Raw genomic sequence first — 13449 nt, forward strand, 5'->3', positions numbered from 1 at the left:
AATAAGATGTATGATAAAAGTAATAGACAAGTGTGCCAATATAATTGCACCAAAAAAGTTTGTGAGGACTATCAAAATTCAAGATTCTCTCTTATATATAGTTATAATATCACCGTCACCACTGCCGTCAGCAACACCACAATCAGTAACCACTACCGGCCAATTCCTACTACCAACCAACTCATCTATCACAACTAGCACCACCACTAACTACCACTAATACATCATAACCTCTACACATTCTTTGGCTGTCACCACCATCGTCACTAATAATGCCACATCTACCACCACTTCAACGAGTACTATCGCTACAGTTTATCTCTACTAACAGTCATCTCCACCATCACAACAAATAACATATCCAACTAGCATCAACACATTGTCAATCATTATGCATTTATGTTTCAGCCAACATAATAACACCTTAAACTACTAACATCAAACAACGTCACATCACAACAACCACCACCACCATCAATTGCCACCATCATAACAGTCACTACAATACCAACCATCACAATTATCACCACCAATATTATTAATTACGGACATCAATCATTGTCACCGCAACCACCATTATAAGCCATCTCGACTATCACTAAGAAACATAAATGTTTTTTCTCAATCAAATACTAATAATTTTGTTGTATTAAATTACATACTTTTTTAATATATAATTATTTTTTATTTAAATTATATTTTTTATTTTATTATGTATACAAATATTTTTTTTTACACATTCAAATGTTGAAAAACAAACAATTTTAATCATACAGTTTTCAGATATAGAGACAACATCTTAATCATTTAGATGTGCATTCAGATTCAGACGTTCGAATCTTAAAAAAACAAACAAATAGAGCCTTAGTTCTTAAGGTTCGATTTTCAATTTAATCAATAAGAAAATACGTATAAAATAGAAATAGTAGCAACTAACAAGAAAAAAACAAAACTTTAGTTATACCCAAAATGCTACATGATGTATTTTATTTTACAAGAATCTTTAAGCTTGAAAAGGTTTTCGGAAAATTGAATAGCTTTATAGAAATGAAAGAAATATACAAACTAAAAATTGGGATAAAGTATAATTTAAAATATTCTTATTGGGTTATAGGTTTACCTCATAACTCAATAAGAAAAAATCGAACTGAACTAATAATCCAATAAAAAAAAATTATAAAACTATTAAAAAATTGTTAACGCAATAACCCAATAATAATATATTAATAACATTTTTATCTATTCGACTTATTAATCGGTTAGATTTTTGCACATCCTAAAAAGAGTGGTTTTGAGGAGTGCACGACAAGATCTTAATGGATCCTTTGAGGACAAAGAAAGCGAAACAAGTCGATTGTGAGACTGAAGCCTACGCAAGAGAAAAATTACAAGCACGTGAATATCATGTGTCGATAACTCATATCAGTTGTACTACATTTTAGCCACGTCTCCATTGGATTGGTTTTGGATTTGGATTAGTCTTTTTGCAAAATAAATGTATTTATTTTGGATTTTGTTTTGGTAAAACAATCTTCATATGCTGCAAATCTAATTCTCAAAAATTATTTTGAGAGGAAGAAAAAATAGACGCAACAGTAATTATTGTGGAATTAGAACTCTAAACTCTATGAAAACAAACAAAAAAAACTATACTCTTATGGTTAGGCATAAAAATCAGAAAGCCAAAAAATCGAATCGAATGGAACTAGTTCAGTTCTTTGGTCTTGATTCTTTGGTTCGATCTTGATTTTTATTTCTTGTACTTTGATTTGGTGTTCGATTTAAGGGAAACATCTTTTTTAAAAAAATATTTATTTAATATTTTTATATGCTGGCCTGACTCAATAAATAATTGTAGACTCATCAGGTAAACTACATAACAAAAATACTATAAATTCAGTTTTCTTTCCTTTTTATATATGGGACAAATACAAATTTATCCCATTATATATCAAATATTTTCAAACAAATTTTCATTCTCATTTATCTTTCAACTTCAATTTTTTACTTTACTTTGAGTTTTTTTTCTAAAAGATTTTTTCTCAACCTTTACTTTTTTCTTTTCTCCTCTCAACTTCTATTTTTTTTTTCCCAATCTTTATTTTTTTACTTATTCTTTTGTCCTTTTTATTCATTTTTATTTTTCTCATTCTTTTTTTTCTTTTTGTTTCGTTTGTCAACTTCTATTTTTTTTATTTTCTATTTTCTTTGATTTTTATTATTTTTTAAATTTCATCAACCCTTATTTTTTTAGTTTTATTTTTTCTTTATTTTTTTCTTTTTTCGTAATCTTTATTTTTTATCTTTTTTTTTTCTCTTTTCTTTGATTCCTTTCAAAGAACAAGTTGCGATCCATGGACAAGAGTTGACACTATCACATTATATATTGATTTATGAAATATTTTATTCCACTTGCCTTACATGCAAGACTTAATCCAAGGTCTTTCAAACAACAAGTTATGTCTCATGGGCAATGGTCAATACTACCACATTATGTTTTGACTTATGAGATACTCTATAACTGCTATGTCTTGTTTTGATGATGAGTAGCTGACAACAAGGGACTAGGTCCCTAGGTCGTCAAGGATAAATATAGCTGTCACAAGGTCTATGCAGTTTTGTCTTCTAGTGTAACAAACTGCGTTGGTAAGCTTGTACCTTTTCAGACACTTGGCCCAATTAGATTTCTACTCTAATAATTATTCCACTATAAAAGAAAAAAAATGCTTCTCAATTGGGTGGTTTTTACAATCTAATTATTCAAGAAAAAATTAACAAAACCTCAATTTTGCAACAGTGCACAAGTTTTTTATTTTTTATGTGATGAAAGAGTGTGTGAGCTCTTGAGTCAAGTCTTGGTTTATAATTGAATTACTCATGTTATAAGAGTAATGCCATTTTGTGTTCTAAAGAGCGCTTAGGTAGAGTATCTAAGTTTAATATTGGTTAGAGTTAACAAGTATTAAGAAGTGTTTTTGGAAGAGTTGCCAAGGTAAGCTTGTAGTAGAGTTATTACAAGCAGCAGAAGCTTAGAGTTAGGCGTGTTCTTGGTAGAGTTGTCAAGGTAAGCTTGTAGCAGAGTTATTACAAGTAGGAGAAGCCTAGAGTTAGGCGCGTGTTCTTAGCAGAGTTGTCAAGATAAGCTTGTAGTAGAGTTATTACAAGTAGGAGAAGCCTAAAGTTAGCCGTGTTCTTGGAAGAGTTGTCAAGGTAAGCTTGTAGTAGAGTTATTATAAGCAGCAAGAGCCTATAGTTGGGTTTAAACAAAATATGTAATCAAGAAGTTGATTATAGTGAATTGTTGAAGTGCTTGTGAGGGCAAGTTGTGGTTTTTCCTCCCTTGAGCAAGGAGGTTTCCACGTTAAATTCTTGTGTTTTTAATTTCCTGCAGAGCTTTAGCTTTCTTATATCTTTTCTGTGTTATTGCCTATAATTAACTCTAAGGGACCTGGTCCCTCATAGTGTGATGCAAGCCCCATAGTTTAACAATTGATATCAGAGCTAAAACACTCTAAAAGGTTCACACCTAGAGTGAGTTGGTTATCATGGCTTCTCCACCTAGTTTGAAAGAAGGGCAATCTAACCCTAAACAAGAGAAGAAGGAGGTAAAAAGTGAAAAATCTCTGGCTTTAAAGGCTTTAAGATTTGATTCTAGTGAAGAAGACTTTGATGTTGCCTATATGGCAAAAAAAATTATTAAAGCTATCAAAAAAAGTGGTTAGCGTCAATGAAGTAGCAGCAAAAATAGTGGCAATGTGAAAGTCTGTCATAAATGTGGAAGTCCTGATCATTTCATTAAAGACGATCCATTACATAAAATAGATTATCAGGAATATCTCAAGAATGAAGGTGACAAAGAAAAGAACAGGGACTAGGTCCCTATAAAATCAAGAAAAAAAACTTCATCTGACTATGCAGTTAGGCAAGCTCTAGCAGTGAGGTGAGAGTCCTCCAATGAATTTGATGAAACTGAGAAAGCTGAAGATGTGTCCATGTTGGATATGGAAGAATGCAAAGTTATCTATGATTCCTTGGTTGCTTTCATGGAAAACACTAAAGATGAAGAAGAAAATGAAGCAGAAGAAGTGGCATATAGTCAGAACTGGTTCATGAATAATAGATTTTCAAAGCATATGATAGGAAGGACTTTCTACTTTCTTCCTCCCAAGACACTTCAATGTGGAGGTGTCTCTTCTGGAAATGGCAAAAAGGGCTATATTCATGGTGTGGAAAAGGTTAGAAAGTCATCTGATCAAGTAATAGAATATGTGTACAATGTAAATGGGCTCAAGTACAGTCTTCTAAGTGTTTCTTAAATCTGTAATAAAGGTGATGAGGTCAGATCTTTAGCTGAAGGATGTACTATGTCAAACTTGAAATATGGGAAAGTTATTGTAATACCCCGTATATTTCTAATCTAGAAAATGAACCGTTGCTCCTACAAATGAAATCTCCTATCCTGTGATTCATATTTGAGTACATGAATTAGGATGAGTATCCTAGTGATAATAGAGCTTATGATGTGTTAAGCATGATCATAAGAGTCATTTAGAGTAACCCAAACTAAGAATTTTTGAATCTACCAAGTTTTCGTGTGTGATTTCATATAGGTCATCTTTGAATGAGTATAACTTGGTTTATAGGTATTATTTTTGAAGATTTATACCCTTCAAATTTTAGAGAATTGAATAAGCTTTCCGTCGATACCAAATTTGCCTAAAACGGACACTCGGTGAATAAGTTATGGCGATTTAAAGTTTCAGCGGTGTCATTTCAGTCAGTGGCGCATCGTGCCGTAAGCCAAAATGACGTGTGTCAATTTTTAGTGTCTCTCCGCAATTCCACCGCATTGCGGTGAGTTTTCAGGTCACAAACGGGTGGCAACGCAATATCTCCGCATCGTGCCGGGGGCCCAAATCGAGTAATTTTCACAAAAATTAAATGACGCATCTAGAGGGGTATTTGGGTCATCTTTCCACCCCTATATATTCCATAAACATGGAATTTAGCCCTAATCCAACCACATTATACTCTTTTTTCTCAAAATTCTCTCAAGAACCCCATAGGGTTTTCATAGGAGCTTCAAGATTCAAAGGATTTCACCGTAAATTTTCACGGATCTTCCATCTAAGGTATGCGTAGTGTTCATCTATGGATCTATTTCATTCATAGAACTCAAGAACAATGTTTTAAATATTATATTGTGATTGTCTTGTTGTGATATGACCATGTACATGGTGATGACTGTTGTTTAAGTTTCAAGATGATATCTAAAGGTGTTTTCGTAATTGGTACATGTTTTCTTAAACCTCCCATAAGACCCATATTCTGGCTTTTAGCTGGAGAATATCCAACAATAGTTTCCATTGAATGAATAATGGATCCGGATCCTAAAAATAATAATGCTTTGGAATAAGCATGAGTGAAGTATATGTGTTCGTTAGTTGGAATCCATGAACTTTATGTGGTTTAAAATGGGGAAATTCATGAAAGCACACCTAAGCTAAAAGAATGTATGCAAAGTGTTTAATAAAATGTTTAAGGTGATAAGATTTGTGTCCATTGATTTAGTAGTGCTTAAATGTCAAGTCCATGCTCTATGCTTTATGATTTTACATGAATTCCACGTGATTGATATGTGTCGTTGTTGTGATATGGATTGAGCATGATATTGAAGCTATGCAAGTGTACACATGTTGTATGAGTTTTCCTTCCTTACGTAAGATGTTAAGAACTATGCTTAATGTGAAATCCCCTACTTATGATATGGTGAATTATAGACTCTATTTTTATGATCAAGTCAGTTATGTGTGTCAGTTTCCTTCCATCGAGTCCTGGGAGTACTTGTACTCAAAAAAATATAAATGTGTGCCTAGAGCCATGTCACGTTATCATGATAATCTCAGTCAAGCCATGATCTATAGAACTCAGTCAGTCACGTGACTCAAGAAATATCAGAAACCTCATGATCTCAATAAATTCTTAGATAGTAGTACTATTCCGTCAGTCAACGGAAGTCAGTTACTTAGTCCATGTATATCTAGTTAAATCATGTTCAATCTCTTCAGATGGGAGTAGAAGTTAGAACCGAGTGAACCCAAGGATGGGAACTCACCTGCCAGTTTAGGGTGTGATTCTTAGTATTCATCCCTGTGTTCCAGAACTACGTAGCCAACATAGGTTGAGACATCTTAACCTACCAGATTAGGTTTGATGAGGTGGCTTAACCTGTCAGTTTAGGGTTCCCACCGTTCTCATTTGAGTACCTTCCAGCTAAGGGTCACTCACAGCTGTCCTTACCAGTGACGCGGTATTGACACCATATACGTTATTGGGGCATGTCGGTTAAGCAACTACCTCCCACAGTTTCAGTCCCAGTCTCAGTAAAAGAACTCAGATAGTTCTTCAGATTTTAGTATACCAGGACTGTCAGTTACAGTCAATTCAGTTATAGTACGGAACTCAGGTAGTTCCATCAGATTCAGGACTGTCAGACATAGTCATCCATGTTATCAGAATTCTAGTATCAGTTATGTTAGATAACAGTAAACCATGTATTAGCATACAGATCCAGATATCACGTATTCACGATCTCAGTTACTATGTATACATGCTTGCACTCTCACGTTCATATTAGTTAGTCAGTTAGCATTGCTCATGCATGTAAACCTTTTTGCATTTAGCCTACCCCACTCGTATGCTCAGTACTTTCAGTTGTACTGACGTATTTATGCTATGGTGCTTTCTTTTATATTACACCATAGGTTCAGAGTCACGAGTTCCAAATTAGTAGTAGCAGTAGCATCCCAATACGCAGAGTGGCAGTGAGTCCTTATCCATCCGAGGATGATATTATTTTATTTCATTCGTTATTTCAATTCAGTTTTGCTAGACAGAGTTAGTTGTAGACATGTTCTTTCAACTCCTTATTCTAGACAGTATTTAGAGGCTTTCAGATTTAGTTCAGATTTGATTCAGACTTTAGTTTTTTTGGGTATTTGTCACCCATATGGATGTTATGTTTTTTCAAACACTTTATTCAGTTGAACCTTATGGCCTATTTTTCATGTTTTCCACATTTTACGTGTATATTATGCAGTGTACAAGTACAGATATCAGTTATGGGTTAGCTTGTGGTCCTTCAGGGTCATAAGCACCGTGTAGCATTCTGGTTCAGCAAATTGGGGCATTATAGTTATTCTCAAAGACAAAAGCAAAAATATGTACGTGGTTGATTTGAAGTCTGTGGCTGATGGGGAATTCTGTGGCTGATGGGGAATTAACTTACTTAAGTACTAAAAGTGAAGATGCTGAATTATGGCATAGAAGGATGGGACATGTAAGTTTCTCTTAGACAAACTAGGTCTTCCATCAAGACAACAAGATGTGTAATGCCTGTGTCAAGGGCAAACAAACTAGGTCTTCCATCAAGATAAAGAAGTAGGTGAGTACTTCTACACCTATAGAGATGTTGTGTATGGATCTATGTAGACCTGTTAAAGTCCAAAGTAGAGGAGGAAAGAAGAACGTATTTGTGATTGTAGGTGACTAATCAAGGTTCACGGATGATGTTTTTGAGAACAAAAGATGAAACCTATGAGGCTTTGATTACTTTTAACAAGCAAATTCAAATGAAGCTAAATTGTAAGATTGCTCAAATCAGATCTGTTCATGGAACAAAATTTTAAAACTTCCAAGTTGCAAGATTTTGTGCTGAAAGTGGAATTTGTTATAACTTTCCTACTCCAAGGACTCTTCAGCAAAGGGGTGTTGTTGAAAGAAAGTACAGAACCTCATAGAGATTGCTAGAACTATGTTGATTGATAGTGGACTTCCAAAAAACTTTTGTGCTGAAGCTATAAACACTACTTGCTATGTGACAAATAGATGCTTGATTAGATCACTCTTAAACAAGACCCCATATAAGCTTGTGTTCAAGAGAAAGCCTAAGCTTGACTACTTCAGACCTTTTGGGTGCAAATGCTTTGTTTTAAATAATGGAAAGAATGAATTAAAAAAGTTTGACTCCAAAAGTAATGAAGCAGTATTTGTGGGCTATTCCTCAACAAACAAACATACAGAGTTTTTAACAAAAGAACTCTAAGTATTGAAGAAGTGTGCATGTGGTCTTTGATGAGTCAGGAAAGCTACTAAATCCAAATTATGGTGAAAATTAGAAATTACAGAACTTATTTCTTCTTAAGAAGATGATATTACTGAATATGATAGTCTAAAGTAAATAAGGAAGATGAGAATGATGGGAGTGATGGTGACCCTGGATCTCAGTCACAAAACCCAGCTTCAGTCGAAGATCATCAAGAAGCATTCGGTCAAACTCCTCAGGGACATGGTCCCAGTGAAGCTAACCTTAGAAGATCATTCTGGTGGCACAAATCTTCTCATCCACTTTAGAATCTGACTACACCTTTGGAATCTGGAGTTCAAATAAGAGCTCCATCCAAAAATTCCATGTCATTCTCAGCATTTTTATCCCAAATTGAACCTACAAATATGAAATAAACTCTGAAAGATATTGACTGAATCAATGCAATGCAGGAGGAGCTTCAACAATTTGAAAAAAGTGAAGTCTGGCACTTGGTCCCCAGACTTGTTGATAGAATAATTATTGGGACTAAGTGGGTGTACAAAAACAAGCAGGATGAACAAGGAACTATCAATAGAAATAAGGCAAGGCTGGTTGTTCAAGGTAATAAATAAGAGGAAGGAATTGATTATGATGAGACCTTTGCCCCTGTAGCAAGGATAGAGGCTATCAGGATTCTTATTATTTTTGCTACCGATATGAGATTCAAACTCTTCTAAATGAATGTCAAAAATGCATTTTTAAATGAAAACTTGAAGGAGAAAGTATATGTTAAACAACGTCACATATTTTTCTCATCGTGTACTTAAATTGGACAAAGCTCTCTATGGGTTGAAGCAAGCTCCTAGGCTTGGTATGAGAGGCTTTTAAAGTTTCTTCTAGAAAAGGGCTTTAAATAAGGAACAATTATCAATACTCTCTTCCTAAAGTCCAAAGGTATCATCTTACTGATTGTTCAAATTTGTGTTGATGATATTTTATTTAGAGCTACTTCTAAATCCCTGTGTGAAAAGTTTGCAAAGATAATGAGGAGTTACTTTGAAATGAGTATGATAGGAGAACTGAGATTCTTCTAGGTTTGCAAATCAAGCAAACTTATCAAGGGATAATGATTTGTCAAGAGGAGTACATCAAAAAATTACTGAAAAATATACATGGGAGATACCAAGCCAATTGAAACTCTAATTGAAACCTCCAAGATGGATAGTGATGAATTTAGTCCCTCAGTTAATTAGACCATGTATAGAGGGATTATTGTGTTTATTGTCGGAATGTATGCAAGATTTTAGGCCTCTCCTAAAGAGTCTCATTTGAAAGCTGTAAAAAGAATTCTCAGGTATTTGAAAGGTATAGGGGACGTGGCCTGTATTATCCTTCTAGAGATAGTTTTAATCTGGTAGGATATACAGATGTTAATTATGCTGGGTATTTGGATGATAGAAAAAGTACCTTAGGAATGACTCATTTTCTAGGTTCTTCCTTAATCTCCTAAGGTTCTAAGAAGCAGAATTTAGTTGCTTTATCTACTGTTGAAGCTGAGTATGTGGATACAACTTCTTGTTGTGCTCAATTTCTATGGATCAAATAGTAACTGAAGGACTTTAGGATTGTCTCATACCTCTCAACATTGCCAAGAATCTAGTGCAACACAAGAGGACCAAGCACATTGATATGAGACATCACTTTCTGAGAGATAATGTTGAGAAATGAGCTATTTGCATGATGTTTTGCAAGACTGAGGATCAAATAGCAAACATCTTCACTTAAGCTCTTTACAAGGAATAATTTTTGAAGAATAGAATAAGACTGAGATTGATCAAAATCACTTTACCTATCAGATGAACCAGTTTTTCTCCCTAAAAATGGCTATGATCATGAGACAGGTATCCTTGATAGAATATTTTCTTGTTGGTCTAACTCCATATCATACCTTTGCAGGTATACACCCATGGGAACAACTTTAGAGGAGGACATGTGACATGCACAAAGTGAGGATTCACTCAAGAAAGAAAAAAGCCTGGTCCTATCTAGCAGGTTAGTATCATGAATTTATAATTTTTTTTTGTTCTAACAGATAAAGATGCATCCTCTCTATCTTTCCATGTAAGAAAATTATCTTATTTTAAAATAAAGAATGAGTCATCCCTAAATTGAAATTGATCCCATCCTATTCTTCCAAATATCCTTCCTATGGTTACTCATTCCTTTAAATCTTGCTATACCCATTCCTTCTCTTATCAAAAAGAGAAGTCCAGTCACAAATAATTCTCCTATAGAAAGGATCTACAAATGGCTAAAAATTCTTACTTTTTGTGTCTTTCAAAGAAAACTGAGCTTAGCATTAATAAAAGTTCTCTCTCAAATCCTCTTGAAAAACACCCTTCCTCTCCTACTCTTCCAAAGCCAAACCCTTCTTCACTCAAAATATTGATGAAGAATCATCCCTGAACCTTTAAAATTTTTCCGATAATATATTAATGTATGATGCCTGGGTTGCTGAAAATTTTATTTTTCTATCAAATAGCCCTGGAAAGAGCATATTTGGTCATAAGAAACTAAATGATAGTAAAACACCAAGAAATTCTGGAGAAAAGTCTGGAAGTTTTACTGAAAAACAACCGACTCTTGAGGGACCTAGTCTTAATAAGAGGGAAGTGGCTGAAAAAAAATATGTGATTACTTATAGTAGAAAGAAAAATAGGGAGAGAAGTAAGGTTGTACCCAAGGAAGTTATAAATAGGTTCTTGATAAATAAATAGGTGCTAACTAGAAGGATTTTTTATTCATGTGTGTTAACATAATCAGTTATGCTGGAATTAATTGAACTTGTTAAACATCAAAGATGGCTCCATATTATGAAAGGACCTATTCCCACAATATTTGATGAGTTAGTCAGGGAATTCTATTCCACACTGGACTTTTTTGAAGACAAATTGAGCATAACTGTTGAAGTTCAATGAAAGAAGCTAAATCTTGATATTGCATTGCTTGGAAGAATTTTGGATGTTTCTATAGGTGGTGTGAGGACTGTCTCAAAACAACAACCCTCAATAGATTTTTTAGCAAATTCATCAGAAGTCAAAAGAAAATATGTGGCTACAGTGAATAGGAAATCACTCCAGAGGGAGTTGTAATTAATATTTATTTTTGTTAACAAAGTATTTTTGCCCAGATCTAAAAAAGAAACATTGATTTAGCTACTGATTTATATGTTATGGAGTGCCTTAGCAGTTTGCGTTCGTTAGTTTACCTGCACTAATGATGGACCACATTCATAAAGTTGTTCTTGGAAAAAATGGAAAACATAGCATGTATTATGAATACTGGTTGAACAAAGTGTTTAATCATTATGGCATTGTCTGTGAGAATGGAACTCATGGAATTGTGTCATAAATATTTGGTATAAAGACACTGGTCAAAACTGAGCGTGTGAATAAGAAATCAGGTAACTTTTCTCAAGAAGAGCTCAGCAAGGAAATAGAAGAATCGAAGTTCAACTCAGCTGCCAAGGATAAAAAAATTAGCAAACTCGAAGATATAATTTGACATCTTTCCCAAAAAAACCACGTGTCTCTGAAGTTCTTAGAATTGAGAATGCTGAATTAAAAAAGTGAGTTTCAACCTTAACTGATAAAGTCCTTATCTTGAATACAGAAATAAGGCATCTAACCAAGGAATTGTTGCACTGTCATGTTATAGAGAATAATAACATGGCTCTAATTCTCCAAACCTTATTCCCAAATCCTTTACCTAGTAATATTTGTTGATTTCTGTGGTTTTTTCTCTGGAATATTTAAATGATGCTCTGAAATGATACTTAAATTTTAAATATGAATGAATCTCAGTTTGTGTGTTTCATCTGTCTCTTTCTTAGTTGTTCTTCATGTTAGTGTTGCCCCAGTGGTCATGAGTTAACTAACAGTTGCTTATTTTACTCTTGATTTACTGTTAGCACTTTTCAATAATGCCAAAAGGGGAAATACTGAATTTATGTGGTAGGGACTAAGGTATGTGTGGTGCATAATATGTTAGGACAAGGTACCAAGCAGGTGATAAGTGATACGTGCTATACAATGATGGTGAAGTAAGTATGGCATATTGAAAGGGGGAATCAGTGAATGAAATAAGAGACCAAGTCCCTTGGATTACATATTGTTAGGGGGAAGCATGGTGCATAATGATTGGGGAAACATTCACGAACAGTAGTGGTAATCACTCCAACGATTTAAGGTGAATGAGTTTGATGTGCCAAAGATCTATGGACATGTTCTATGGTTTGTCATTATAAAAAAAGAGAAAAATTGCTATGTCTTGTTTTGATGATAAGAAATTAACAACAAGAGACCTAGTCCCTAGGTCGTCAAGGATAAATACAACTATCATAAGGTTTGCGCAGTTTTGTCTTCTAGTGCAACAAATTGCACAGGTAAGCTTGTATCTTTCAGGACACTTGGCTCAATCAAATTTTTACCATAATCATTATTCCACTATAAAAGGAAAATAATGCTTCTTAATTGGGTGGTTTTTGCAATCTGATTATTCAAGCAAAAATTGGCAAAAACTCAACTTTGCAACAATGCTCAGGTTCTTGATTTTTTTATATGCTGAAAGAGTGTGTGAGTTCCTGAGTCAAATATTGGTTTGTAATTGAATTACTCATGTTATAAGGGTAATGCCATCTTGTGTTCTTGAGAGTGCTCAGGTAGAGTTCCTGAGTTCAATATTGGTTAGATTTAATCAGTATTGAGAAATGTTCTTGGCAGAGTTGTCAAGGTAGGCTTGTAGTAGAGTTACTACAAGTAGGAGAAGCCTAGAGTTAGGCGTGTTCTAGGTGAGCTTGTAGTAGAGTTATTACAAGAAGGTGGAGACTATAGTTAGGTTTAAATCAAATTTGTAATCAAGAGGTTGGTTATAGTGAATTGTTAATGTGCATGTGAGGGCAAGCCATGGTTTTTCCTCTCTTGAGCAAGGAGGTTTCCACGTTAAATCTTTGTGTTTTTAGTTTCTTGCAAAGCTTTAGCTTTCTTATATCTTTTCTGTGTTATTGCCTGTAATTGACTCTAAGGGACCTGGTCCCTCATAGTGTGGTGCAAGCCCTACGATTTAACAATAACTTTTGTCTTAGAGTCAAGACTTACCCCAAGGAATTTCAAACAACAAGTTATGCCTCATGGATAAGAGTTGACACTACCATATTGTGTCTTGATTTAGAGATGATCTATAACTCTTGTCTTAGAGGTAAGACTTAAACTAAAGACTTTCTAACAAGAAGTTACACCCCATGGGATAGAGTTGACACTACCATATTACATTTTGATTTATGAGATGTTCTATAACTCTTGCCT

Source organism: Capsicum annuum, chromosome 6 (assembly GCF_002878395.1).
Source record: "Capsicum annuum cultivar UCD-10X-F1 chromosome 6, UCD10Xv1.1, whole genome shotgun sequence".
NCBI lineage: Eukaryota > Viridiplantae > Streptophyta > Magnoliopsida > Solanales > Solanaceae > Capsicum > Capsicum annuum.